This window comes from Chionomys nivalis, chromosome 15, assembly GCF_950005125.1.
Source record: "Chionomys nivalis chromosome 15, mChiNiv1.1, whole genome shotgun sequence".
NCBI lineage: Eukaryota > Metazoa > Chordata > Mammalia > Rodentia > Cricetidae > Chionomys > Chionomys nivalis.
Window position 1 is genome coordinate 14,651,345 of NC_080100.1, and position 27,720 is coordinate 14,679,064.

General features: G+C 35.7%; 1 protein-coding gene across 1 annotated transcript in view; it reads right to left on the reverse strand.

Moving 5' to 3' along the window:
* Positions 1 to 27,720, reverse strand: part of Cdh12 (cadherin 12) — a 771,364-nt gene that overhangs the window by 343,011 nt on the left and 400,633 nt on the right. The window contains exon 3 of the mRNA XM_057789913.1: positions 1,534 to 1,679. The gene's annotated coding sequence lies outside the window, so the exon portion shown is untranslated. The remainder of the gene's footprint in view (positions 1 to 1,533; positions 1,680 to 27,720) is intronic.

Here is a 27,720-nt window from a genome sequence, read left to right on the forward strand (position 1 = left end):
TGGAGCTATAGAAACAGCAAATTATCTTCAGGCATTGACTGAGAACACAGACAACCAGCCAGAACACGAGCCTACAGTTCTTCTGCAAATATTGTATCCCTGTGTAGGAAGCAATAGCAACAGCACTGGCCTGAATAGCACCCATGGGAACTGCAGAAGGATGGGGAATTAATACAGTGCTCTAATATCTTTATAAGATTTCCCATCTCATGACACCTATGGAAGGAAAGTGGAATCAACATTTAGGAAATATGACTAATCACTTTAAAACCACATTTGGGATACCATGACAAATGATACACACAAGGCAGCTACATATTTTGTTTGCACTTTAATATTTCAGATTAGTTATTGAAATTCTGTACAGAAAGTATTGTGACAGCATGCAATTTTACTTTAAATAGTGCATCTAATTATTTAATAATAGATTTATAGTGATTGACCCACAAAATAGCAAGGTACACAGTCACTATTCTCCCCTCTTAAGAGTGGTAATCAATATATCCTCTGTAAATTTAATGAACAAAATATTTTTGTTTATCTTGATCTTACAGACCATAGTATGGTACTAATACTTCAGGCTATATTTATATGTGCAAACTAAAGAGGAAATAATAAAGTTCGCATCATTCAATTTAACATTGGAAAAAGTTTTACCACTGCCTTTCTAGGGACCATCCACAAAGAGAGAAGAAGAACGCACACAGAAGTAAGATGAATTATTTACTGAAGCTAAGTGTATTTTTGTCCTAAACTATGTATGTCTGTTAACCTAACCTCAATTCACTGTAGGTGGATAACAGAAATAACCTCAGAAACAACATAGCTAAAAGTTGAGATTTCGGTATATAACCTTAAATTCCCTTCCCTACAACAAACATTTCAGAAAACAGTGGTTTTTTTTCAAAGCTTATCTAATAAGAGAACCCCTTCTATCTTGTATAAGAACTATACCTTGCACCTATAGAATAATCAATCCTTTAGCTTAATTTCTCTGAAAAAGTTGATCAAATGCTGTAAACATTTAAATTTAAGTTCTTAAGTGCACACTTTTAAACTCTCAGAGATTCAGTCCTGCATCCTTAAACCTAACAGAAGTGCAGGGATATTGTGGAGGTAGAGACCTGCCACAGGATCTCAGAAATTGTTTGCAAATTTCTTTACCGCCAGAAAGGTTTCCGAGTACAATTTTTTCTCTTATATCAAGTAACAACGTCAAGCAAAACCAAGTTACCTTGACACCCTGCAGGTCTCTAAACAGATTATTAAAGAAGCAAAGAAAGTCGTCCACCTTTGCACATAATCTTTTAATTTCTATTGATGAAAAGAAGAAATATCAGATTTTATAAGACCGCCTCCATCATACCATTATCCCCAAATACAGGCTCCGATCCAGGACCCTTGCTTGTAAAACTAAGCCTTGCCCTGCCATAGCCAGCCACTTACTGCAGTGCAGAATGTCAGCGCAGACAGTAAGAACTTTCCGTGCAGGGATTCCGCGAGATACAGTCAGCCAGGCACAGCAGCACTTACCTTAATTGAAATACTCTCCGTGATCAAGTGAGAAATCCTTCAGATCAACCGTGAAACGGTGGGCAGATCGAAGTTTTCAATCAACACCCACAGAGTGGCAGCGTGCCCTGCTCCTTTGCCTCTGTTTATGCCAAGCTCCTCGCTGTCTGAAGGGAGAAAAAGATCAGCTGAAATCCTTGGAGATTCCCAGTGAGTAAATGAGGACTGAGCGATGTTTTCTAGCGGGAGTTTCTCCGTGAGCTCGCACTGTTTGCAGGCTCCCTAACTGCTGTGATGGACGCCTGTCAGGTCTCTGGAGCCAGGAGGTATTCATTGACCTGATTAACAGGCAACGCTCCCTGCGTGCAGGCAAAGCATGCAGAGGGCTTGTGGGTCTCCTGGGAATCAGAAAAGGAACCAAGGCCACTGGGGAAACTGGTCTTTCCCAGTCTGATGGATAAACTCCAACTACGGCTATAATTTATAGGGTGATTAGCCACAGTGTTAGCCATTGCAGAACTTCAGCAAATCTGCTTTCTCCAGCCGATTTTGCAAGACGCATTCATGTTAGCTATAAGGCGCAGTGAGACAATTACTAGACTGATCGGGCTGATTTGTAAGCCCAGTCTAAAGCTGAAACATGTTTAAAGCAATGCGATAAAAGAGATAGCTGGATTTGCCTTTGCCCCTAGCCTGCCACATATATCAACCTTTGTCTAACTAAAATGACTTTAAAGGTTTATTACAGCCCTCCAGAGGGCAACTCTCTGACTTGTAGAAAGGTGGTATTCATACTAAATAAGCATTATCCGGCAGTTTTGTACAGACACAAGCATACGCAGAGGGCTGCTCTGTACTTCTTCAAGTAGCATTTTTATATTGACGTCTCATTTACAAAAAAGGCTTATGTTACCCAGAGTAGCAAGGAAAGAGTCTATGACACCTAACAGAGACATCTTTTCTCTTATCTGTAAATGTTGCTGGGAAGAAAGAAACAATGGTCTTTGTATCCAAGAAAAAAAATAAATACCAAGAGGCTGTTTAAATGTAGCCAGGTGTCTTTACCTCCCTGCTGGTCCTCATCCATCATTCCCTCTCTCCCCCACTTCTCAGTATCCTCGACTCTTTCACATCCAAAGTTACGAGGCCCCCGGAGGGATCTAATGCTCTGGAAAAGGTCAAGGAACTGAATGTTGAAGCCCCAAATGGTTAATTTTTGACAGCTCTCACTTTTGCATGAGAAAATTATGCAAATAACATACCAAGAACAGATGAAAAAAGCCATTTGCATGTCTTGAGGGTGAGAAAATTCTCATTGCCAGGGAGGAAACTGACGACTGTCCTCTCACAGTACTAGCGTGTGACATATTCAGCGTGTCTTCTCCATGTTGGGTCTCAACTGGGACATCTGGCATCCCCTTGGTGTGCCGGGCGTGTGTGTTTGCGAGGGAGGTGTGCTCTTCTTGCATTGCAGTGCTCACGTGTACTTGAGACAACTCCCAAATTCATACTACAAATGTATCAAACACACACAATAGGGGATTTGTTTGCCTTGGCCACACCAAATCAACTTCCTGTTTGGATTTGTCTCATTAATAGACTAACTCGGTGATGAAACTTCTAGGTGAAGGGAAAGCTGAAGGGTGGACCTGACTTGCTGCGCATAGGGCCGGCCTCTCATTGGGAGAAGGCACATATTCCTAGGGAGAGGTCCCAGAAGGAGAGGCTGCTCCAGCATCCCATGAAGAGGTCTGGTGCTCCCTCAGCTGGTGGAGGGTGAGAGCTGAAGGTGAAAAAAAACTTGATCGATTCACTTCAGAAGGAAACAACTCTTGCTACTCTTGGGCAGGAAGCACATTATCCAATTATAGACAGGCAGTGGAGGGCTCCCGCAGAAGCGAGGCTCCTTAAATCGAAATTAATGCACCCGCTCGTAAATAGCAAACAGGAACTACACCTGCTAATTTCTTCACAGAGCTCTCCAACTAGGCTGTAACAGGGCATTTACAAGTGGTGCTCGCTAACATTTTATGTCTCTGATGTGTAGGTGTTCATGCAGTTAAAGCACTCTGCACCTGTATCGATTAGAGTACCATTCAGCTCACCTCCGCTTAAAGAGTGGCCTCTTTTTGGAAACTTTTTAAAGCCTTAACACTGTACTTACTTTCCTGAATCCTGTCCACCAGCAATTACTGTTTGAAAGGAAGGGGGATGCAGCAGGAACTCCCTTTGTGCCAGAGGACATGTTGATCAACTAAGGTAACACTCATGGTCCTCCCTCATACCAAGACCTCGTTCCCCAGTAAGACCCATTTCTACAATGTTTCTTCAGTATACATTACTCTATGCCAGACTCTAAACGGGTTTATGGGACTATGAAAAGAACAACAGAATTTTGTGAGAAGAACATGAAAAGACATGAGTGATGTGATGATGGTACTCGATGTCTTAATTAGGGATTCTATTGCTGTGATCAAATCCCATGACCCAAAAGCATGTTGGGAGGAAAAGGTTTATTTGGCTTATACTTTAATATTGCTGTCCATATGGAAGGAGGTCAGAACAGGAACTTAAGCAGAGCTGGGTCCTAGAAGCAGGAGCTGATGCAAAGGTCATGAAGTAGTTGCTGCTTACTGGCTTGCTTCCCCTGGCTTACTCAGCATGCTTTCTTCATTTTCAGAGGACAACCTTTAGAAGTCAGTTACTTCACTGAACCATTTGGGCTCTGGGGATTTAACTCAGGTAGTTATTCTTGCTCTGAAACACCTTTACCAATGAGCCATCTTGCTGGTTCTCTTTCAGCTATTAAGTAAAGCTCAAAGAATATAAATAAATTGATTAATGCTAACCAGGCAGTATAGTTAACTACAACTGTAAAACTTCAATGATATTTATGAAATTTCTAGTTTTGAAAACAAAAGTAAATCTGTTGGAGGACTTGGGAGAGTAGCCCCTGTGCCAGCCTGGGCAATGCAATTGAACTAGCCCTGACAGTGTAGATGTGAGATATCTGACTCTAAGGGTATTAAAGCAGGAGAACTGGCCCCAGCCCTCAACTTCCGCATTGCTGCAATGGGTGAACTCATCAAGGCAATGCAGGAGAGCTCACCCTGGTGGTGAGGATGAGAATGAGCTGGCCAATTGATCAACACTGCAATTACCCAGACCCACAAACAGGATTATGGGAACAGCAGACCCAAAGCAGCAGGTTCTCCACTACACCGGGCAAGAGCAGGATAACAAAGAAGATGCCCAGCAAATGCTCAGCACCGATAGAGTGACAGAAACGAGAGGCTTGAACAAGACAATTGACTCTTTACAATGAACACTTACAAGTAAAGATATATGGACAAATGGGTTTGCTGCATGACTCCTTATGTCACACTGTAGCTTCAATGAGATTTTTTTCCTTTTATTTCTTTTCTTTTTTCTTAAATTTTATTTGGGGGGGGGGCTACAAAGGCAGAGGGCAAACATGAAGGGACAGGATATGAATGGGATCTAAATGCATGATGTGAAAGACAGAAAGTTGAAAAAAGGAAGCAAAAGATGTTCTTCCCATGGGATAGGAAAATTACTTTGACATTTTTGTTATAGATTTATAATTGAATAAATATTTCATAGCCATAGTTTATCTTTGTTTTGTTTTGTTATTGCTGTCTGTTTTTGTTTTGTGTCTTTCCAGAGAATTTCTGTGTGTAACAGCTCTAGGTGTCCTGAAACTCGCTTTATAGACCAGGCTGGCCTCAGACTCACAGAAATCCACCTATATTTGCCTGCCAAGTGCTGGGATTAAGGTGTGTGCCTCCACTGTTCAGCTAGTTTTGCATTAATATATTATTAGAATATAAAATTCAAATATTAATGAGCCTAAAACTAAACTACATCTATGATATTAAATTTTTTGTAACATATAGTGTATCTTGGTCAAATAAACACCCAATGTTCAAGTAACATCTTCGAGGAGAGCACAAAAAGATAGTAAGAGCCAGAGAATTAGGAAGTCTTCTTTTTTAAAATCATGTCTTCAAAATATGAAGGGAAGCCATACCCTCAATTAGAGTATGACAACATCAATAGACCTGCCAATTTAGATAACTGGGGAGGGAAATCACACAAGCACTGCTTCTAGATAAAGAACTATAGGCAATTAACTACCAATGAGAGAGAGAAAGAGAGAGAGAAAGAGAGAGAGAGAGAGAAAGAGAGAGAGAGAAAGAGAGAGAGAGAGAGAGAGAGAGAGAGAGAGAGAGAGAGAATTTATTTTCGCCAGAGTAAACCTTCTAATTGGTTAATTGGTTGCCCAATACCAAATGGTCAGCCCTGAAAACAAATACATAAATTCCACACAAAATGGACAGTAGTATATGTGGGAGTGTGTGTGTGTGTGTGTCTGTGTGTGTGTGTCTGTGTGTGTGTGTGTGTACAGAAAATTTTTCTGTCTCACCCAGTCCCAAGGTCCTTTTAAACAAATCACTCAGAGGCTTAACATGAATTATAAACTGTTTGACTTATTAACTCAGGTTTATTATTAAGTAGTTCTTACAACTAAATTAACTCATTTCCCTACCAAATAAATTAACCCATTTCTATTAGTCTGTATTTTACCATGAAGTTTGTGGCTTGTTACCTCCCATCTTGCTTTCCCTGAATGCTGCTGGCATCTCTCTGACTCCACCCTTCTTCTTCCTATATTTCTGCTTGGATTTTTGTACCCGACTTTATTCTGCCTGACTATTATTGGTCAAATCAGATTTTTTATTAATCAAATTAATAAAACATATTCACAGCATACAAAGGGATTATCTCACAGCATATGTGTGATCTTATCTGTATGTAACAAAAATAACCAGAGAATAAAGGACCATGATTTGAGAAGGAGTACAAAGGACGTTGGAGAAGATGGAAGGAGAAAGAAAATGGAAATGACGTAAGTATAATAAATAAAATCAGTTAAAATTAAAAAGCTTTATCATTTAGTTGTTTCACTAACATCCTAAAATGTAGTGGTCATTTATGATAGAAAACTGGTTGTTTCAAAATTTTTATTGAAATATGCATTAACTACACCAAATTTAGTATGATTTATACTATCCAAGCTTTGTCTACAAACTCCTAAACAAGACTTAAATACAACCATTTCATCTTTCTTTAAAATTACTAGACATATTCAAAGATTTCAGAGAAATATTGTGACCACAGTTTTTTAAATATGTGTGATAAAAAAAAATCTGTCTATAAAGAAATGACGATCACTCAAATTAATTCAGCTTTTACACTTTGCCAGTAAGTTTCTTACTTATTATTTCATTGTATTCTTACAGGAATCTTAGGAAATAGGTTACCTTAAGTATTTTTTATCATATTTCCTTGACAAAAAAAATGAGAAATAAAAAGGGCAAGTACTTGTCCTTTTGACTTTGCTCTTTGGGGAGAAACACAATGGTCTCTTTTCTCAGTTAGGGTTTCAACTGTTGCTCTCAAACACAATGACCGAAAAGCAAGTTGGGGAAGAAAGCGTTTATTTGGTCAAAACTTCACAACTGCCATTCATCCCTGAGGGAAGTCTGGACAGCACTCAAAAAGGACAGCATCCTGGATGCAAAAGTTGATGCAGAGGCGATAGAGGAATGCTGCTTACTGGCTTGCTCTGCATGGCTTGTTCAACCTGCTTTCCTAGGAACTCAGAATCACCAGCCCAGAGATGGTACCACCCTACACTGCCTGGGCCCTCCCCTGCTGATAACTAATTGAGATAATTCCCTACAGCTGGAGCTCATGAGGCATTTCCTCAATTTAGACTCCTTCCTCTCTGATGACTACTGCTTGGATCAAGTTGACACACGAAATCAGTCACTACATCTTCTTTTCAGGAAAGCGTTGTTGTTTTCTGCTTCCTAGTTAATACAATCATGTGAATCATGGTGTAAAAAAATGGGCACCAAATGAGAGTATACATTTAAATACCTATTTGAAATATTCAAAATTATTATTAAAAAGTGCAAACTTATTTAGGTTCGTCCCAAATAATATAAATGATGACCATCTTTTAATGGAAGGAAAATTATCCAGAGCCAGTGGGTGAGTTACAGTTGATATGTCCTGGGATATTTGCTTAGATCGCTCACTTTGCCAGATATTGGCTACTTTTACATATGCTTGGAAAATGCTGTGATAATTTTCTTAATGTGAGTTTTAAATTCTTGTATTAATTTTAAGATTCCAAATGACTTTATATTAAAATAATACTTCATTGCAAGTTTTGTGTGGATTTAATAATCAGGAAAAATAAATTTCATAGCATTGGTGTTATTTTAAAGATTAAAAAAACTAAGCAAATATTGTAGTAGCCACTGATCATGTAGCATCAGCAACAAGCTAATACTTTCACAAAAATATATTCTGTTTAGTAATCAACTCTCACAAGTTACAGTAATTTCTGCCTCAGTCCAAACAATGGAGGCTATGTAACTATATTTACTAACATTTAAGGGATATTTTTCAAATTATTGAGACTAGCTTTTCTTATATACACCGAAGAAAGTGAGAAATTATTAAATTTAGAAGGGGATCAAAATTGAACATGCTATCAGAAGTTTGAGACTAGGGTGAGAATTCTTCCACTAACTGGCTTTATAACCTTCAGACACTTAAAAAACTTACAGTTAATAATTTCACAGGAAAATGTAAGTAAATTAAAATGTATTAACTTTAAGATTACAGCCAGTGCCAAAATACATTATCCAACTAATAGTTTGTGATATCCTTTCTACCTCCTGCAGAAATAACCTGGCAGTCAAGAAGCAAAGGTTATATGTAAAATCACGTTTTCTCCTCTCTCACCTCTCAGTGCTCCTCACAGTTTAATTGTTTCTTTCTATAAATAACATTATAACAAGAGTATTTTGTTCATAGTCTAAAGTAATTTATGAATCAGCCATGAGTTGCTGATTCTCTGTTTCATAGAATCATGTAAGTGAAAAAATCAAAGTTATGAGTGTTCTGTGATAATTTTTAAATAATTATAACATTTTTCTTCAATAAAAATATTTGATTTTGTCTGGCTAAATTAATGGTTAATTGTATGTTTTCCAAAGTTTTGGAATAGTAAAAATAAAATTGAAGTCATTTTTGTTTAAATTAATTAAGAATTAAAAGTAAACACATATTAAGAACAATATGAGTGTATTAAGCCATCTTTTTGCATTCATACTAAAATAATAAAAAAGTATGAATAATTAAAAGGAAGGGGGCTTTTAGGGGATATTTTATTTGGGAGTAAAAATTTCTTTGTTAGCTCAGAATTATATTTTATATTGTATATACATGCATTAATTCTAAAAATAAAATACATGATATTAAAAATTTGCTAGCAATATATAATTTTAGATTCATTCTAGTCTAGTGAGAATGGTGATGATCAAAATTTTTACTAGAAAGTACAAATGACACATATTTCTTCCTGGTTAATAAAATTTTAAAAATCACTAAATAGCTGTATATTAAAACATATTCATGTATAGTATCGAGTATCAAAAGAGAAGGTTAACTTTTTATTGTTCAGATAGAATGAGTCTTTTTTTGAGAATATAAAAACACTTTTAAAACATAGACTTAAGTGTGGAAAGATACAGATCTACATATGTGATAAGCAGGACCAGATGTGTTGCTGAGTTTACATTCCTACAGTTTAATACATCATTCTTTAGTTAGTCTGATTCCTAAAAAAATAAACTTCATATTATTATTTTAAAAAGTCAGTTCTATAATCATATGTCTATTAGCGTCCTTAACCACAATGAATAGAAAACAACTGACATTACCAAGTCTGTCAAAGATGTGAAACACAGGCGCATATTGTTGAAAAGAATGAAATTGCAAAATTAAGGTGAAACTATAGTTTGATAAGTTCTTAAGGAGTTAAACATAATGTCTATATAGGATGTAGCTAGCCCTCTCCTGAAATCATTATCCCAAACAAAAGAGAACATGTGTCTCTGCACAGTCTTTTACATACTAGTGTTCAAATATTCATAAAGGCCACAAACTGAAGATTGTCCACATATCCCTCGAGAGCAGACTAGGAGAGCTTTAATACCTCCCTGGACTGGAGTACTGCTCAACAGAGAGCCTAAAGGGGGAACCGGTTGCATTCTTGAAAACTAAATTGTCACCTGATTAAGTCAGTGACAAAAATCATAAATAAACTCAAGGACGATATTCTGGATTTATCTAACATTCAAAGCTATGTAAAATAATCCATAATGAAAGACAATTAGTTGGTGATCGACCTGATGGAGTTAGGAGAGAGTGACAGGAAAGCATGTAGAAACCTCTCTGGATGATAAAAATGATCAATACATTGCTTATGGTGGTGGATACAAAGATGAAGTATGCTTTTAAGACATATGTAACTTAAAATGTTAGTATATACATCTTACTTAAACATGTAACCTGCCAAGTAAATAAAGAATACTGTCACAATAATTAATATATTAATATCCTATCATGTCCATAATAATCTGAAATTTCCATATATTTACTGATTTTCTTTTTTCTGATTTCATTTCTATTTGGCATTAAAGTGTGTGTGTGTGTGTGTGTGTGTGTGTGTGTGTGCTTGTGTATATACATATGTAAGTGCTGTTACCTAAGGAGGCACGAAGAGGGTGTCAGACTCCTGGAGCTGTAGTTACACGTATTTGTGAGCTGTCTAGTGTAAGCTGAGACCAAAGTTTGGTCCTAAGGAAAAACAGCAAGTTTTCTTCTAACCACTGACCCACCTCTCAAGGCCTTACAATTATCTTTCTTGTTTCTAAAGAATACCTATGGAATAGGGGTAAATCACCTATTTTGTATTCCTGATGGTTTCTCAAATTGCACAGAAAATTCTCTATTCAATTACAGTTTAAGACAACTTTAAAATTAATGTCCTAGCACCTATCCAGATAATAGTTTAGTAAAAATTTATATAGAGAAATAAATGCCATCGGTGCTCAAAATATAAAGGAAGTAAAAGGCTTAATTCCTTCTGGATGCATATCTGTCTTTGTGCATTTGTTCCTCGCTGCTCTACACCGGCTACTGGAGTACCATTCTAGCACAGCTTCAGCACCTCGTCTACAGCCAGTGAAATGTGTTATAGAAAAACAATTGTGTTTCCTAGGCCCCTAACTGAGTTTGACAGGCTGGAAGATGAAAATACCCTACACAGCATCATAAACTTGAGCTAGCTACAAAGTAGCTATCAGAAGATCCACCTTATTCTTATTTACTTGATTATAAAATAGAATGCTTTATTGAGACCTTTTGATGACTCTATTAACCTCCACATGCCGTGTTTCATCCTCCATTCATTTGCAATGACTGGAGTGCCCAGTTTCTTCTCCTGCCAAATTGTTCCTTCTCAGTCTTCGCAGAAGTCAATAATTTGCTGCCACATCAAAGGGAATAAATGTCTTCTATCTGCTTTATTGGCTCTGCTTTCCTTATTAAAATAATTTAACTCTCCACGATTATATGAGGTTGAACCTAATCCTAGAGGGTGGGGAGTCTGAAGTAACACTTTCTATTCTATTGAGCATCATATCTGTAGTAATGACAGAGAAGTGCTGGAGACAATAGGGACTTTCAACGTTACTTTTTAACACTAAGGCAACACAACAGAATAGCACCCAGAAATTCTGCATCCTTAGGCTAGTTCTTTAAATCAGATTTGTCTATGTTTCTTCAGTTGAAAATGTATGATGAAATAAGAGGTTAGCTCAATCACAAGGAGCACCAATACTGAATGATTCAAGAGATTCACCGCCCTAATGAGGGAATGAATGAACCATGGTGACTAACTAGAAACTGGCTGTAAAACTATCAGAAAAAACATACTAGTGAAGTAGTTCAGTGGACAAATATTCTCACTGAAAAAGCCTGGCCCGAGTTTGATCCCAGAATCCAAGGTGTAAGAAACAAACTAACAGATGACTGTTGTCCTCTGAATTCTGCATGTGCACCAGGCAAATGAATGCCTATACTCACGGGCATCACACACACACACAGACACACACACAAATAAATGAAATATAAATAACCCTAAATGAAACTAAGCTTGAGTTCTAAATATTATGTATTATTTGAATACAATAACAGATAATATTGTATATTACTTATATTGTAAAACCAGAGAAAATACTCTGATTTACTTTAATCATTGCCATGAAGCTTAAAATTAGTGGATTAACCACTTTCACTACGAATGATAAAAAAATGTAAGAGTCTGGGTAGAAAAATCATGGAACAATTTAATATTTTAACTAAAAGCCTAGAGCGGTGGTCCACACCCTTAATCCCAATGCAGAGGCAGGCAGATCTCTCTGAGTTCAAGGTCAGACTGAACTACAAGTAGAGTTTCAGACCAGCTAGGGGTACATAATAAAAACATGTCACAAAAATTGTTTGACAAAATTTTAACGAAGGGGTATGTATAGTAACGTGCCTACATTTGTCTGTGTGGAGGAATGTAGATTCATGATATCTTTGTAAATGAGGCAATACCATTTATATTTTAAATGAAAGTGTGCTGACTTTGTGTTTGTTTTTGTTTTTAAATACTGTTTTTTTTTTTTCACTTTCAGTTTCTCTTTGCCAGTTGTGCCAAGTCTCGGTGCCTGTGCCTCCAGCATGGTGGTATCAATTTATTATGTGCAATCCATTTTCACCAACATATAATGGGAAAATCAGGAAAATGGAAAATGAGCTTTTAATCCCACGGGAAAACACAAGTTAATGTGCAGTACTTGGCCTTTGAAGAAGTCCTCATCACTATTATAGACACGATCTTTTCACTTTCTTCTCTATACCACCTAGACTTTACTTGTTGCAGGGATGGATTGTATTGAGGTTTGGAGCAGAAGTAAACATTTTGTTAAATTTGTAAATTTTATTTTATGTACCAATCACAGTTTCCCCTCCCTCCTCTCTTTCAATTCCCTCCCACCTCCTCCCTTCAACTCCCTTCCCCTATCTTCTCCTTCTCCTCATTCATTCAGAAATGGTAAGGCCTCCCATGGGAGTCAAGAAAGCGTGTCATATCAAATAGAGACAGGACCAAACTCCTCCCCACTGCATTATGGCTGAGCGAGTCCTCCCACCATAGGGAACAGGTTCCAAAATGTCAGCTCATACACCAGGGACAGGTCCTGGTCCCATTTCTAGGGGCCCCACAAAGAGATCAAGCTACACAACTGTCACCCCCATACAGAGGGCCTAGGATGGTCCTATGCAGGCTCCCTAGCTGGTGGTCTAGGGTCCTTGAGCTCCCACTAGCTCCAGTCAGCTATCTCTGTGGATTTCCCTGTCATGATCTTAACCCCCTATGCCAATATAATCCCTTCTCTCTCTCTTCAACTAGACTCCTGGATCTTGGCCCATTGCTTGACTGTGCATTTCTGCATCTGTTTCCATCAGTAAGAGGATGAAAGTCCTATGACAACAATTACAGTCACCAGGAGAAGACCAGTTCAGACACATTCTCCTCTATTGCTAGGAGTCTTATTAGCTGGAGTCATCCTTGCAGATTCCTGGGAATTCCCTTGGCACCAGGTTTCTTCATAAACCCAAAGTGCCCCCCTCTCTCAAGGTATCTCTTTCATTATTCTATTTGTATGTCTTTCATGTTTCCCTCGAACCATCCCTTCCCCTCTACTACCCCTGCCCCCAGTTTACCCAGGAGATCACATCTAATTCCCCTTTTCTGGCTGATCCATGCATTCCTCTTATGTTCCTCCTTGTTACCTAGCTTCTCTGGGACTGTGGATTCTAGCCTGGTTATCCTCTGCTTTACATCTAATACCCACTTAAACACAGTATATACTGTGTTTGTCTTTCTGGTCTGGATTACCTCACTCAGGAATTTTTTAATCCCAGACTTTTTGGATAATACACGACACAATTAATTTTGTTATTCATACATGGTTATTTACTTCGGAGTTGTAATCATAAATGAACATTTCATTTCCAAAGCTACCGTACTTAAACCTATCCATAATTTCTGAAAATTTATCTCTGATTCAGGGCTTATATATAATTTTTAGTTTCTGAAATAAAAATATAATTACATCAATTTTTTCATTACAACTCCTTTCACGTACACTCTTCCTCTCAAGTTCATGCCTTTTTTCTTGAATTGTTAATCTATATTAATAATATAAAATACAACCTGCTTAATCAATATGTTACTGTATGTATAAGTGTATATGTTTTCTGGGTCGATCATTTGGTATTGGACAACAGATTGATGTGCCCTTTTCTAGAGAAGACAATCTCTCCCAATCTCAGCATTTTTCAGTTCCCTGTAGTTTTGTCTAAAGTTGGGGATTCACAAGATTTCCCCCCACACTTGGTAACACGCCTATTGGTGCAGGTACAATTCTTGTCTTATTTACACACAGCCATGATGCTGACACTTCATGGGTGTATGACCCTGACATTTTTAGAATACACAGTCTCACAGCACACGTACTGTTTGCCCCTCTTAGTCTTACTGTCTTTCCACCCCACCGTGTGTCTGAGGTGCAGGAGTTGTGCTGGTGATGCATCTGCTGGCACTGGGCACTATGCAGACACTTGTTCTCTGCATTTTATAGTTTACCGTAATGGTCTCTAACTATACTAAAATGAAATCTCTCTGGTCAGAGGTGAGAGCTATGCTTTTCTGTGGGCATAAGAATAAATGTGTAAAATAAGCTATGACTTATGGTGGTTTAATGAAGTGGCAGTTTCAGATCTCCTTCACAATCAACGACCTAATTAGTCTCTGGTAGCTGGCTGGGTTTTCAGTACTAGGTATGATTTCCCTGTGGTTGAGCAGAGCTTAAGACAAACTAGAGAGCTATTGGTTGCCACCAAGGTATGCAAGACACAACTGCACCCTTAAGGCTATTGTGTCCTGCTTGTCACTGTTGTAGTACGTGAGTACCATACCTGGTAAGAATATAGTCTTTCCTCATGAAAGCTTATGTGACACCATCTGGTACGAAAAAAATCTAGTACTCATAGAGAAGGAAATTCAGGTCAGATCCAGTTGTGATTCTTGCGAAAGAACATTTTCATATATACACATATTATATATGTGTGTGTATATGTGTATGTGTATAATATGTATGTGTGTAATATATATATACACACAGATATATTATATTATGTATACAATTCTGATTTTAATAAAAATTCATGTGGTTAAGAAAATGAACTGTTAATTATTTTTATAGTATTCAAGTCTTTCAAAACTCCAAAACATAGTGAACAAAATTTAATGGACTACTCTGATCCCATAGCAACATTTAAAACTTTCACATCTCTTAGAATAACTTATTTCATCCCTCTGTTCTTACTTATCTACTCAGCTGCTTTTAGTAGGAACAGATACAATGCATTTCATTTTTAAAGTTGCAAAGTTTTTTCCTCCTTTGCTCTCTCTTCTCTTTCTTCCTTTCCTCCCTCCCTAAATTCTTTCCCCACTTTTCTTCTTTCCTCCTCCCTCCTTTCCCCTTCTCTCTCTTTTGCATTGCTCATCACTCCCTTCCTTATTTCTTCCCTTTCTTCTTTCTATCCCTTGCTAGCTTCTTGTCATCCTCCCACTCAATACCTGAAAAGTTATTGTCATATTGTTTTGTTTTTTTTCAGGTGAGTAATACCTTTGGTTGTACTTTAGAAGTTAGTTCAGTAGAGCCTACTCAGACTTCTACGGTTGAGCTACTTTCATGCTTCCACAATTAAAATGTAGTGTCTATACCATTTTACTGCAGGCTTCTTAACAAGTTAGCTGGAAAGGAAAATTCCACAACTCCCATGTCTCAAGACTTCCTACTGACAATGGTCAAGAAACATTTGAAAATATGTTGTTCTTTTAAAGCCTAATAATTGATAAGGTATTCATTTCCTGAAAAACTTCAATCACATATATTCACTTGTTGGAGTAAATGTAATTTTTGTATAAACAAACCAATTTTTGGTATACAAATCAAACTATTTTCTGTAATTTAAATGGTGAAAGAAGATCACTACTTGTCATAATTTAATTTTAAATCTCTTGGATCTTAAATCTTAGGGCTTACAGGACATATTTTCTTGTGTTTAAAGATCCTATAACAATCTGAATATTCAGAGAGTTATGTATATGTACTGACTACAAAACAAAAAGTAAATATTTACTGACCACATGATACCATGCTTGTGGAATAAAGTACTGGCTTCATATAAATGATTCTCCCTTTCTGATTCTATCTTTCTATCATTATATTTAAGAGTAACACAAAATATGTTGGAGATTTTGATTTCCTGATGCTTCTTTTCCAGTCAAGACTATGAAAAGTTTCATAATTCATGACATTAGAACCACCTTCATTTAGGACAGTTTTCTTAAAGGGGTCACAAAATAAGAATACTCATTTTTATTATGTAATTTTTATTTTTCTCTAAATACCAAGAAATAGGCTTATGATTTCAAATGGAGAAAACACTACCTATTTACAGATGCCTTTAAAAAAGCCTTTTAGTGTATGCCATATTCCATAATGTCAAGCCAACTTTACAAATTAATTGATATCTCTGTTCACAACTTGCAGTTGTTCTCTTAAAAATGATCATTTTCATTCTATACAATTGTGACTTTATATTTTAGAACTTTTAAACGCAGTCCTATATCTATGAAAATATATGAATCATGTATTATTAATAATCATTCCCTGAAAAAATAATTCACAATTTGTATCTTCATTTATAATTAAAGGATGTAATATATTACGTTAATGACATAGGGTGGGAACAATTTGAGTGTGATGCAAGATGTTTGATTCAAATACAACTAAGTTTCTGCCCTCTGCTATTAATAGATTTAATTAAAACAAAGTTCAAATAATTATGAAACCCTTTTTAGTCGATGATTTAACAGCAATGTAAACATAAAATATTTTAAAACAATATTTAAAGTAACTGTTATTACTATTTTATAGTCTTTATGATTTCTCTCCATAGTTGCTTTTGATAGAAAGATATTTTCCCTCTTAAGGAAAACATTGGTTGATTTCATATTAGGTGCAGGAGAAAAGAAAGTCAAGCCTTTCTAGATTGAGGTCTGACTGTTCCTTATGTGGCCACCTTCGTTTAGGAGCTCTGGAGACCACATTCAAGGTCATCAGTGCCTCGATATCTAGAGAGACAGGGAACTAGACAGAAAGACTAGTTAAGGGGAAAAGTCTGCTAACTTCAGGTGTCTCAGGGGTAAATCCTTAAATTTAAGCAATTCCTTAAATTCCACAGTGTGGTAGGAATTCTAGGTAACAGAAGGAAGCCTGAATCAGCCCCAGGATGAAAGCGATTGGGGGCGGCCCACTCACAAGATGGCACTAAAGCATAATCACCTCACTTTATAGAGACTGATTTCTCAACCCTCGTATACTCATCGCCCGTACTTGCTATTGAAACTTTAACAGGGCAGAAAACAAATGAAATAGGTGGCAGATCCAATAGCAACTAATAACAAATCCTAAGAGGTGCATTTTTAAAATTCATTTTACACACACACACACACACACAATTTAAGAATTTTTTTGAAAGGAGCAGTTTCATAATAATAAGGTAGCAACATTAATTTATTTTATATAAATAATTGACTTTGAATAATTTGTACTCAAGGACTTAGCACATCTTCAATATTTCCAGCATAAACTGATGTTTTATTTTATCAGTGCTTCTAAAGCCAGTGTTATGAAAACATTGCAAATGTCAGGAAAATATTTAGAGATACTTCAGTTATTTTTGAAAATTCTGTCCTAACTCAATAACAAATTCATTTATTGACTGTTTTTTACAACCTTTACCATTTATTGATAAATATAGAAAAATATAAAATTAGAGGACAAAAATGCTGAAATAGCCAGATTTGTTGAACCTTATTTCTTGTGCTTTCATCAAAGTACATTACAGAGTAGTTCCATTTCAGATTTTAAATCTTGGTACTGAAGAACAAACTCAGTCCTCAGGTATGGAGATAATTAAAACCCATTGTCTTTTAATTGTTTTGTTGTTTTTGTTGAGGCAGCATTATCAGTAGAAGTTCTTCAGTCTATGTAAACCACTCCCTATGTTTCAATGTATGAACCATTTCCCACTACAAACAAAAGACAAGAAAGGTCAGTGGCCTCACTGCTGAATTATATTTTTGGGAAGAAGGCTCAAAGGAATGTGACCTGACATGAGTAGAATACTCTTATAATTCCCCGTGTTATGATGATAAATATAAAAGGTGGTCATCATCTTGTTCTATCTCTTCTAGTTGGTAATACAACTTTAGGGGAAAACTAGATATTTTAGAACCTTGACTTCAAGCATTTTATTAACATTAACAAATTTAAACTCTACACGGAGGAGAGTGAAACTGTAGTATCAGAAGGCCACTAGATCTAAGTATTCCAATGTTTTCTCTGGAAATCCCCAGAAAATGATGCACATACCCTAAAATGCTCTCCAGCATCAGATGCATCCACTCCTATCACTCATTCCCTCTTGACCTTTCTCATTTTGATTTGTATTATTTTTCCTCTTTATTTGTTTTGTTTTTATTTTTCTCTGCTACATTACTTCCTGACTCCAGTTTCCTTTTTATTCCCCTCATTGAAACCTCTTCCTATCCCAACTCCCCTTTTCCTCCGATTCATCCCCCTCCACTTAAAGGAACAGAAGCTTCCCAGAGACACCAAACAAACATGCCATAACAAGATCAACTAAAAGCAGGCACATACACTGTCACATCAAGGCTGGGCAAGGCGGTTTGGTAGGAGGAAAACTGTCCCACAAGCAGGCAAATGAGTTAGAGACAGCCCCTATTCGTACTGTTGAATTCCATGACAGCGCCAATCTACTCAGTCATAACATATATGCAGAGTTCCCAAGTCAGACCCACACAAGGCTCCCTAATCTCTAAGAGCACCATGACTCCTGGTAAGTTGATTTTATGGGTCCTGTTCTTGTGATATCACTGACCCTTGTAGTTCCTTTTGTCCTCACTCCCCTTAGCTCCCCAGGAATCCCCAAGTTCTGCCTAATGTTTGACTGTGGGACTCTGCATCGGCTCCATCACTTGGTAGATGAAGTTTCTCTGATCTCTTTGAAAAGGATTATGCTAGGCTGCTGTCTCAGAGCACTTTGTAGGCAGGGCAAACTGTTAGTCCAAAGGTTTTGTGGTTGGGTTGGTGTAATTTGAGTCCTTGACTAGTTACAGGAGATACAGAAGTTCAGACTCTGTATCCCTTATTACTAGGAGTCTTTGATAGAGTACTTTCATAGATTCTATGGAGTTTCTACTGCATTAGGTTTCTACCTCTCCCCCAAACACTCCCAAATTCCAGTTATTTCTCCAAGTATTTTCTCCCTCCCCACACTGATCCCTCTTGTTCCCAATCTCATCTGCCCCTAGGTCATCCTGAAATCTATTTCCCAGGAAGATCTTTGGGTCCCCTCTTAAATCCTCTTTGTTAGTTAGCCTCTCTGGTCTGTGAATTGTAGCATGATCATCTTTTACATTACAACTAATATTCACTGACAAGTTAATACACATCACATACTAAGAACCATGTGTTTGCAGTAAAAACTATGCACATCATGACATATGGTAGTCACTAGTCTGAGAAGAGGTTGTGGTAGGCAATGCTCTTTGGTACTGTATGGTATGGTAATCCTATGAGCAAGGTTTGCTAGCAGGCTTTCATTAAATATGAGCGAGAGGACAAATGAGGTGTGAGACAACCACAGCAAACTATGTGGAATCATCCATAGGACCAGCCAGGGTGCAAAAACAATGATACCAAATATTGCATCTTTAAAGATAAGCTCCAGAAATCCCTGTTTCCCTAGACATTTATTGCATATTGTTATTTTGGGGGGAAATATATTTTATATGTATTATTCTTTAGAGTATGATAATATATAAAATGTGCAATATCGTATAATAATGTCCATTTAAAGGGGAAGATATTGAGACAAAATATGGTTATGACATGAGATAACCTCACTTCAATTCATCTTGTATGAGGTTATTTGGATAATAACATCCAAAGCAGTATATTCATTCTGGCTTCTGATACACAATTGTCCTATGTACATCAGAAATATACTTTGGGAATACTTTTTTACCATGAAATTAGTACACAATCTTTTAACTAAAGAAAAAAGATAAAGTTCAGAATGTTATTCATATTTTTATATAATCACTTAAATTTCAACCATTTAAAATGTAACACCCTTTTTTGTGAGTCATACAAAAATAGGCAGAAAGTCATGAGCTCGTTTGTCAACCAAGGTCTGTGCCAGTCACGATGTACACCATGTACCCGTAGCCTCGATAAGCTGTGGTATTTTGGAGGGGAAATTTTAACAAGTCTTGATTTATAATTATACATTATAGAATGACATAATTCATTTAGAAAATTTTTAAATTCATCATAAAAATTTTATAATAAGGTTTCTATAATCTTTATACAAACATATACTAATTTGTTTAAAACATGTGAAGTACAAACTCTTTGAAAACATGACTTTTAAAAAAAATCATTGTTTAATTTTTTACCTTTTCTGTTTGTTAAACTCTTAATATGTACTTGTATACATGAGTGTGCAACTTCTTGTGTGATCAAGAGTGCCTGGAAATGCATGCATGAGTATGTGCAGGCTGGAGGACATCCTCTTTTATGCCTAGTCTTTATTTGGCCAAAAGCTTACCCATTTGGCTACACTATCAGGCCAGCATGCCCTTGGGATCCTCCTTCTCTGCCTCCATAGTACTATGGATACAAACTTGTCACCGCATGCCCAGCACTTTTATGTTGCTTTGGGGTATTAACCTGTCTCAGTTCTTGGTGATTTCAAGGTAAGCACTTTATATACTGAGCTATCTCCCTTGCCCTAGAACTTTGTTGCTATTATTGTTAGCTGGAATAACAGTAGTAAATTTATTTTAAAAATTTCCAGAATATACCTAGGTTATTCATTATGTACTATTTTTTTCTTAACAATGCAATTGCTTACCCTGTCTTAGAGGTTTCTGGAAAATAATTAGTTTAATCTCAGACATTTTCTTAAAAGGTTGGATATAGTAATAAAACCAAAGACCATTCACAAACAAAAACAGACTTACTTAATATTTTTATGTTTTATAACAGAAAAGGAAAGTTTTGTTGTTGTTCCAAGGTAAGTGAGTGGGGAACCAGTACTTCATGTGCCCAGTTTTGAGGCCTGTATCTCTATGAATAAATAATCTAAGACAATGCAAAAATTATTTTATACAACTTCAGCAGCATTAAGAATCAGAGAAAATGATTACAGCTGTGCCACAAGCTGTTTAATATTTTTGTATTTAGTTTCTAGACAATATAAATCTCTTTTTAAAAGAAAAGTTTATTGATTGAACATTTTTTGCAGATAAATGGATAACCTTTTCTTTTTCCTCTTATTTGTACTCTTAGGAATTACCTAGGGGAAAAAATAGTCTCAATTTGTCATGTTATAGTTGGATGTATGAATTGCAGTAACAAGCAAAGGGGCCTATATAAAACACAAACAAACCAACGAAAAATCACTTAGGGAAGCAGGCAAGTCACAGGAAGGATACAAATTGATATGTTCTTGGTTTCTATATTATAGTATATTAGAAATATTCCTTTAGAATATTGACATACACAATGTTGAATTGAAGGAATATGCTTAAGGTGGCACAAAGTAAATTCATGATCTGTTGTTTCATCTGAATTTATATGGATGTTAAATGGAAGTTTCAAAGTATATACGCATAATGTTACCTGCACCTATATTTTTAATCAAATTAAAGTGTGTCATTAAAAATCATTTTCAAAATCTCATGATGCTTAATGCCAAAAAAGCATTTTTTTCACATTCATTCATGACATTTTAATATGCTTAACTAGTTGAGAAAGACTGTGAACAAGTAAGAACAAACAAACAAAGCATGTGTGTTTGTTAGAGAGTGGCATACTGAAGTACAAAAGTATGCTTGTCGCTTGTTTATATAAAACAAATACGAGGCATAATGTGGCTTGGCTTATAAAGGAACTTGGCTCAGCTGTAGTCTCCTGCAAAGGTAATCAAACATTAATTTAGACGTTGCTGTCCAAGTGTTTTGTAGATGAGATTAAAGCCTGTAATTAGTAGTCTTTAAGTAGATTATCCCAGATAATTTGAGTGGGATTGAGTGAGTCAGCTGAAAGTCTTTAAGAGCTTCACATAAACTTTCCCTAAGGATAAGGAAATCCTGTCTGAAAAACAGCTTGATTAGACCTGCTGTTTGCCTGCCCTTCCTGGAGCCCTTACCTACAAATGCTGAACTGTGCACGACATCCCTGATATTTCCATAAGAATTTGATTACTGTGCCTCATCATATATATGACTATAAAATTAGCATCTTGCACATGTTGGTGTGTGTGTACGGGGTGGTGTGGTGTGTGTGTGTTTGTGTGTGTGTGTATTCCCATAATACCTTTTTCCCTATGATAGACCCATCTGATGCCTCTGGATGTTCACTTTATTAAAGATTTAAACAGTCTCTGCAAAATTCCCCAAAGAAAGACCATCAGTCATCATGTAACATTAAATGCACAAAGGAGGTCAACAACAGTATCAGAAGCAAAAGCTAAATATCAGATCCAGAGTGAGGCATGGAACATCGTATGGAATGAAAACACTGCACCTCAAATACTAACAAGCCACAGTCTGGGGAAAAGGACACATGATTCCCCTGTAGATGCTTGACCGATCATCTCTTGTCTTGTTTTCATCATATATAGTCATATGTGTTAGTACTGATGAGTATGGACTCAAAGCTTAGAGAGAAGATGACACTAAATAAGATGATCTCCTTCTGCCTTGTTTCCTTTCACTCTCTAGGCCCCCCACGGGTTATTGTTTATCATGAGTAAGTATTTTCCCTAGTAGAATTAATCCAGTTTAATGAATTACCTTAAAACATAAAGGTCTTTACAACAGGAACAGAAGAAATAAAACAAGTGAAGACAAAAGGATTCTGCATCTCCCTTAACAATGTAGTGGGCACCTATGGAAAGTACCTTGATGGTCTACACAATCTATTTGAGATTCTCTGCTGACAGGAAGCAGAAAAGCAGGAACATAGTTCTCTAGAATCTCCAAGTTAAAAGAATGACTGCAGGAAGGAGCTTATTCTTGAGATGCATAATAAAAGAAACCTGTCAAGCTCGCCTGGCCATTTCTATTTTAATAATGAGGTAGTTAGTGTATTGGAGTACACATGCAGAAATTTGTGACACAGCATATACATTATCCACTGTAAGACATGCAACTCTCCCCAATACACAGGGAACACATTATTTTTATTGCAAATTCCAGGAAAAACATACATTAAATCAATGTGTGCTAATTATAAGAACGAACACAGTGCAAAAGAGGGCCATGGTCTTTACTGCCTTTGAATGTACTCTGCCATCCATTTAAACACATGGACTCAACATAAGCCATATTGAACACAAGTATGTCTGCATACCTCCAGATGATTACATAATAATCTTAGACAGTTTTCTTACAACTCCATGCATATTATCATTCAATTTCAGCTTTTAGTGTGCTAAATTATGCTGTTTAACATATCTAGGTATGCTGGTTAGCTTTAAATATCAACTTGACACTTGGGAGGCAGAGGCAGGTGGATCTCTGTGAGTTCGAGACCAGCCTGGTCTACAAGAGCTAGTTCCAGGACAGGCTCCAAAACCACAGAGAAACCCTGTCTCGAAAAACCAAAAAAAAAAAAAAAAAAAAAAAATATCAACTTGACATAACATAGAATTAACTTTGAAGAGAATCTCCATTGAGAAATTATCTAGACCTGGCCCGCTGTCACGGCTGTGGAGTTTTCTCTTGATTTGTTTTGATGTAGAGAGAGCCAGACCATTTGTGGGAGGCACCACTTCATGGGCTAAAACTGTGCAAGTGAGGAAAGGTTTCAGAGGATAAACAGCAATCGCGGGAGGATGTGATTATTCTCTGTGTCAATGTGCTATGACTAGCGGCTTGAGCTCCTGCCCCAGCATCCCTAAAAATGATAGATGTAACTTGGAATTACTATACAAGGCAAGAAAACCCTTTTCTCTAGGTTGATTTTGATGAGTACATTTTAAAGCAACAATAGAAATGAAATTAATATACCACTTTAATACAAATCAAGAAAATTAGGGTAATGAGGAGATGACAACCAATTGCTTTATCCTCAATTAATTAGGAAAGAGATAAATAGAGTTTTCCAGAAATATGGACCTGCTCTGATTTGCAATCAGCTCTATCTAAGTTTAAAATTCTTTGTAGTAGCAAAAGCAATGGACATGTGAAAAGAGGTATGGGGCAAGAATCATCTGGACATAAGTGACACAGAGGTTAAGGAATTAAATGGAAACTTTTCAGTGGCTGAACATGCACCCAACAAAAATATTCTGAATTATAAAATGCTAGCAATGATTGAAGTTTTTCATCTTGAGGAACTGTTTTGGAAGGAATTCTTTTGTTTGGCTTTCAGGGCCATCTTTGGTGCTTTTTAAAGCTGATTAATTTACCATCTTTACAGTAAAACTTTGGAGAGAAGCTATGTGGAAAGCTTTGGCCACTATAATTTAGATCCTTTGAGAACATTCCCTGAGTGGGAATATGGGGCATCTCAGGGCGGCACAGCTTTTATACAATTATTTGTAGTACTATTCCTTTAATGTGTTCAAAACTTTGGAAACTTCAAAGATACAGAAAGAAAACCTGGGGGAAGGTTGCATCCCTACCTATCTAGTTTCCTGATTCTTTCATGTCCACCTTAGCACCGAAGTAGCTATTTTATGGTACCATTAAGCAACATACGCCGTGAAGACACTACTGCTGTTGACAGTGGAATAATGTGCGTCCAGTACCATGCTGCTCTTTTTAATTCTTCGTAAGTAAAGTGATTCTCCCTGTACTTATTACATAAGAATGGAATACAAGATTATTACAATTTTGAAACATTTATTCTTTGCAAGGAGTGTACATTTAGTATTGCTGGAATATTTTCAGTTTTAGCTTCATTATTTAATAATTGAAAACTTTGGGTGAATGGTTTTAACTTTCAAACCCAACTTGTAAAATTTGTTCTGTTGGGACAGAATGTCATTTCTTTTTAGGATTTTCATAAAGGTATAATGAAATAATACTAACACTGTTGAATCAGTATAAATTTATCTGTAACTTCCTCTGCATTTTCAGAATTAGCTGGATAAAAATTTGTGTAAATAAAAATACCTATAAAAATATAACATTCTTTCATTGACTAATTAATTTCTTCTATGTTAACAATGTAAGCAAAACTGTTTAATGACTGTACTTGTTACTTTCTACAATAATTAATGCAGTCTTAATAAGTAGCAAAATGCATAAAATAGATACAAATAAAAAATAACAAAAAGAGCATTGACCACAAACAGCTGGATGATTTGTTCATGTGCCTTCACTCAAACTTAAAACTATTGAGGAATAGAGAGTTAAATATTTAATATTATTTAAGGAGAATATGAAGATTCCTAGAATTTTAACAAATAATAATGGGTAAGTTTCCCTTCTGTGAATATTTTACTTTTAGTTTCAGAACATATAATGAATGAACCAATTTATCCTTATTAAAAAAAACTATGAATCATTTACTTTACTGACTTCTGATCCTCATTATGTGTATTTTTATCATGAGTTGGAGAAATTTTATTCTATACTCACTAATGAAAACATAAGCATGATTCTAATTAGTTTGCATGTGCCCTAGGAATGCACAAATCCTTTATTAGATATGAGAGATGAATTCTGGTCACCACCTCTAAATGCCAAATTTATTATATTCTTGGGGGAAAATATTCTTTCTCCTAATTAAAACTATATGCTCCATAATGAAGAAGGCATAAATAAAGATAAAATACCAAAGAAATCACTTGCTTCTCTACAAAAAATTTACATTAATAGAACTAATTTTGCAACACTTTGGAAGTTTTGTTTTTAACTTGTCTGTTTCTACAAGGACAACAACTCCTAAGTTGAGTAGACTTTTTATGTTTATTCCAATGAATTTAAAAATTAAATCCCTGGCATTTTGTAAACATTCACACCCTTGACACCATTCCATTCCTACAAAATCTCCTCTGAGATTTTGCTTTTCTTTTAGTGTATTCTGGACAATATATTGGCCTTTCTTTTGTTGTTATTTACTCACGATTCTCCTAATCACTTTAACATGGCACCCTCTCCTATCATTCCCTTTAGTGGAGATGAATATTTCTGTTCATTCTTTCTATTGACACTGCTGTATCACCAAAGGTATAATATATATATTAAAATAAGTCATGATTTATTTTTAATGCATCGGCAAAAAAGTAAACAAAGAAGTTTGAAAAAGTTCTTAAATTCAAATCATGGAATATATAAACATCTCAGTTCCAATGTTCATTATTCATTTATTTGGAGAAGTAATACAGTCTTTTTTGATGTTTAGATACACAGAATCATATGAGCTTGTGTAGCTTTGTATACACATGCTTACACCCCTTAATAATTTGAGGTTTTTAACCCAAACTTATCATATGTTTTTCAGTCATGTTTTGTACCATATAATTTGAGAACACTTAATTTCTGTTCCTTTAAAAAATTTACATTTCAACTCTTCACTTACATAAGTGCTATGTAGATCAAGATCTAATAATTTAAATATTGGCAGGAGGTATTGAGTTAGAAATTGAAAACAAAATGTGTGTTTGAAAACAGTCTGAGTATTTTTTAGATAAGAACCTCAATTTGTTAATAATTACTTGCTAATAATATTAAAATGCACACACACTCACTCACACACATAGGGAGAGAAAGAGATTTATTATTGATCATTTGTAAAAATAGTGTCCATTACAAAGTCAAAAACAATAACAAAACTTAGAGAACCTAGCAAAAGAAGTTTATTTTTCTCATCCATCTGGCTGTCATATTGTATTTGAAAGTGTTAGCTTTATATTTTCTCAATATTCTCAATATTGTAGACCATGCTCATGAGAAAATAGTTTCATAGCAACCAATTGTGTTTAGCTGCCAAAGACCCTTGAACACGAAAGATGACACAATGCATTAAAAAAAAAAAAAAGGGAGATTCCTGGACAGATGCTGCACAAAAGGATGGCACATTCACTTTTCTTTTTTCCCTTGCTCTGCTGTAAGAAGTGGGCGGGATGTTTATTTATTATCTGTGTTTAGATTTCTAAAAGATGAAGACAGGAAAACAACAGGTGGAAAAATTACTAAAAGTGACAGATTATGATAGTTTTTTTTTTTACTTCCAATAACATCACACTTTTATAATGTCAAGGTGGATGAACTATTAAATATATAATTATAATTTAATGGCGCTGTGGATATACCTCTAAGTTGTATATGGATGAACAACTTACATTACCACAATGAATAAATTTAATTTTTGTTCTCTTTTCAGATTTTATTTTAACATATAGCTTTTAATATGAAAATTTAATATCTGAAAATTAACAGTGTGGTAAGAAATTAACATTTTATATTAGTGATTATAGTTAGTATGTTACACTAAAAATCTGGTATGGAACACCATTTATTAGTTCAAATTTATTCACCCTCTGGTGGTGTGATACTTTAAGCAAAGATTATAGAGAATTTATGAAGTATAGCCAGGGTTTTCTTAATTATTTTAACGATTATTTCTTTTGAATTTAATGAGTGTTCACCAAACTGCTCAGTAGTAGATATTATATTTAATATTAGTTATGAGATTAAATAAAAAAATATACAGTTCCAGTAAGATAAAATGTAAGAAAATGCCGTGGTTAAAATAAGTATTTAGTTGGTAACAAAAGATGCATATGAAATCTAATTTTTATGTTGGAAAGTATTATTTAGAAACAAATAGTCATCCATTGATGAAATTATGAAAATACACCATGTGACACTGAACATTAAATAAAACAGAAAATTTCAAATATTGTAACCTAAAAGGAAACCAAAACCAAACTTGCTTCAGCTCATGGAATTAAAGTGGTTATGTCAATGATCACGAGTGAGTTATATACCTACATAGAGATTCATTTCTGCTAAAGAGGCTGAAATAA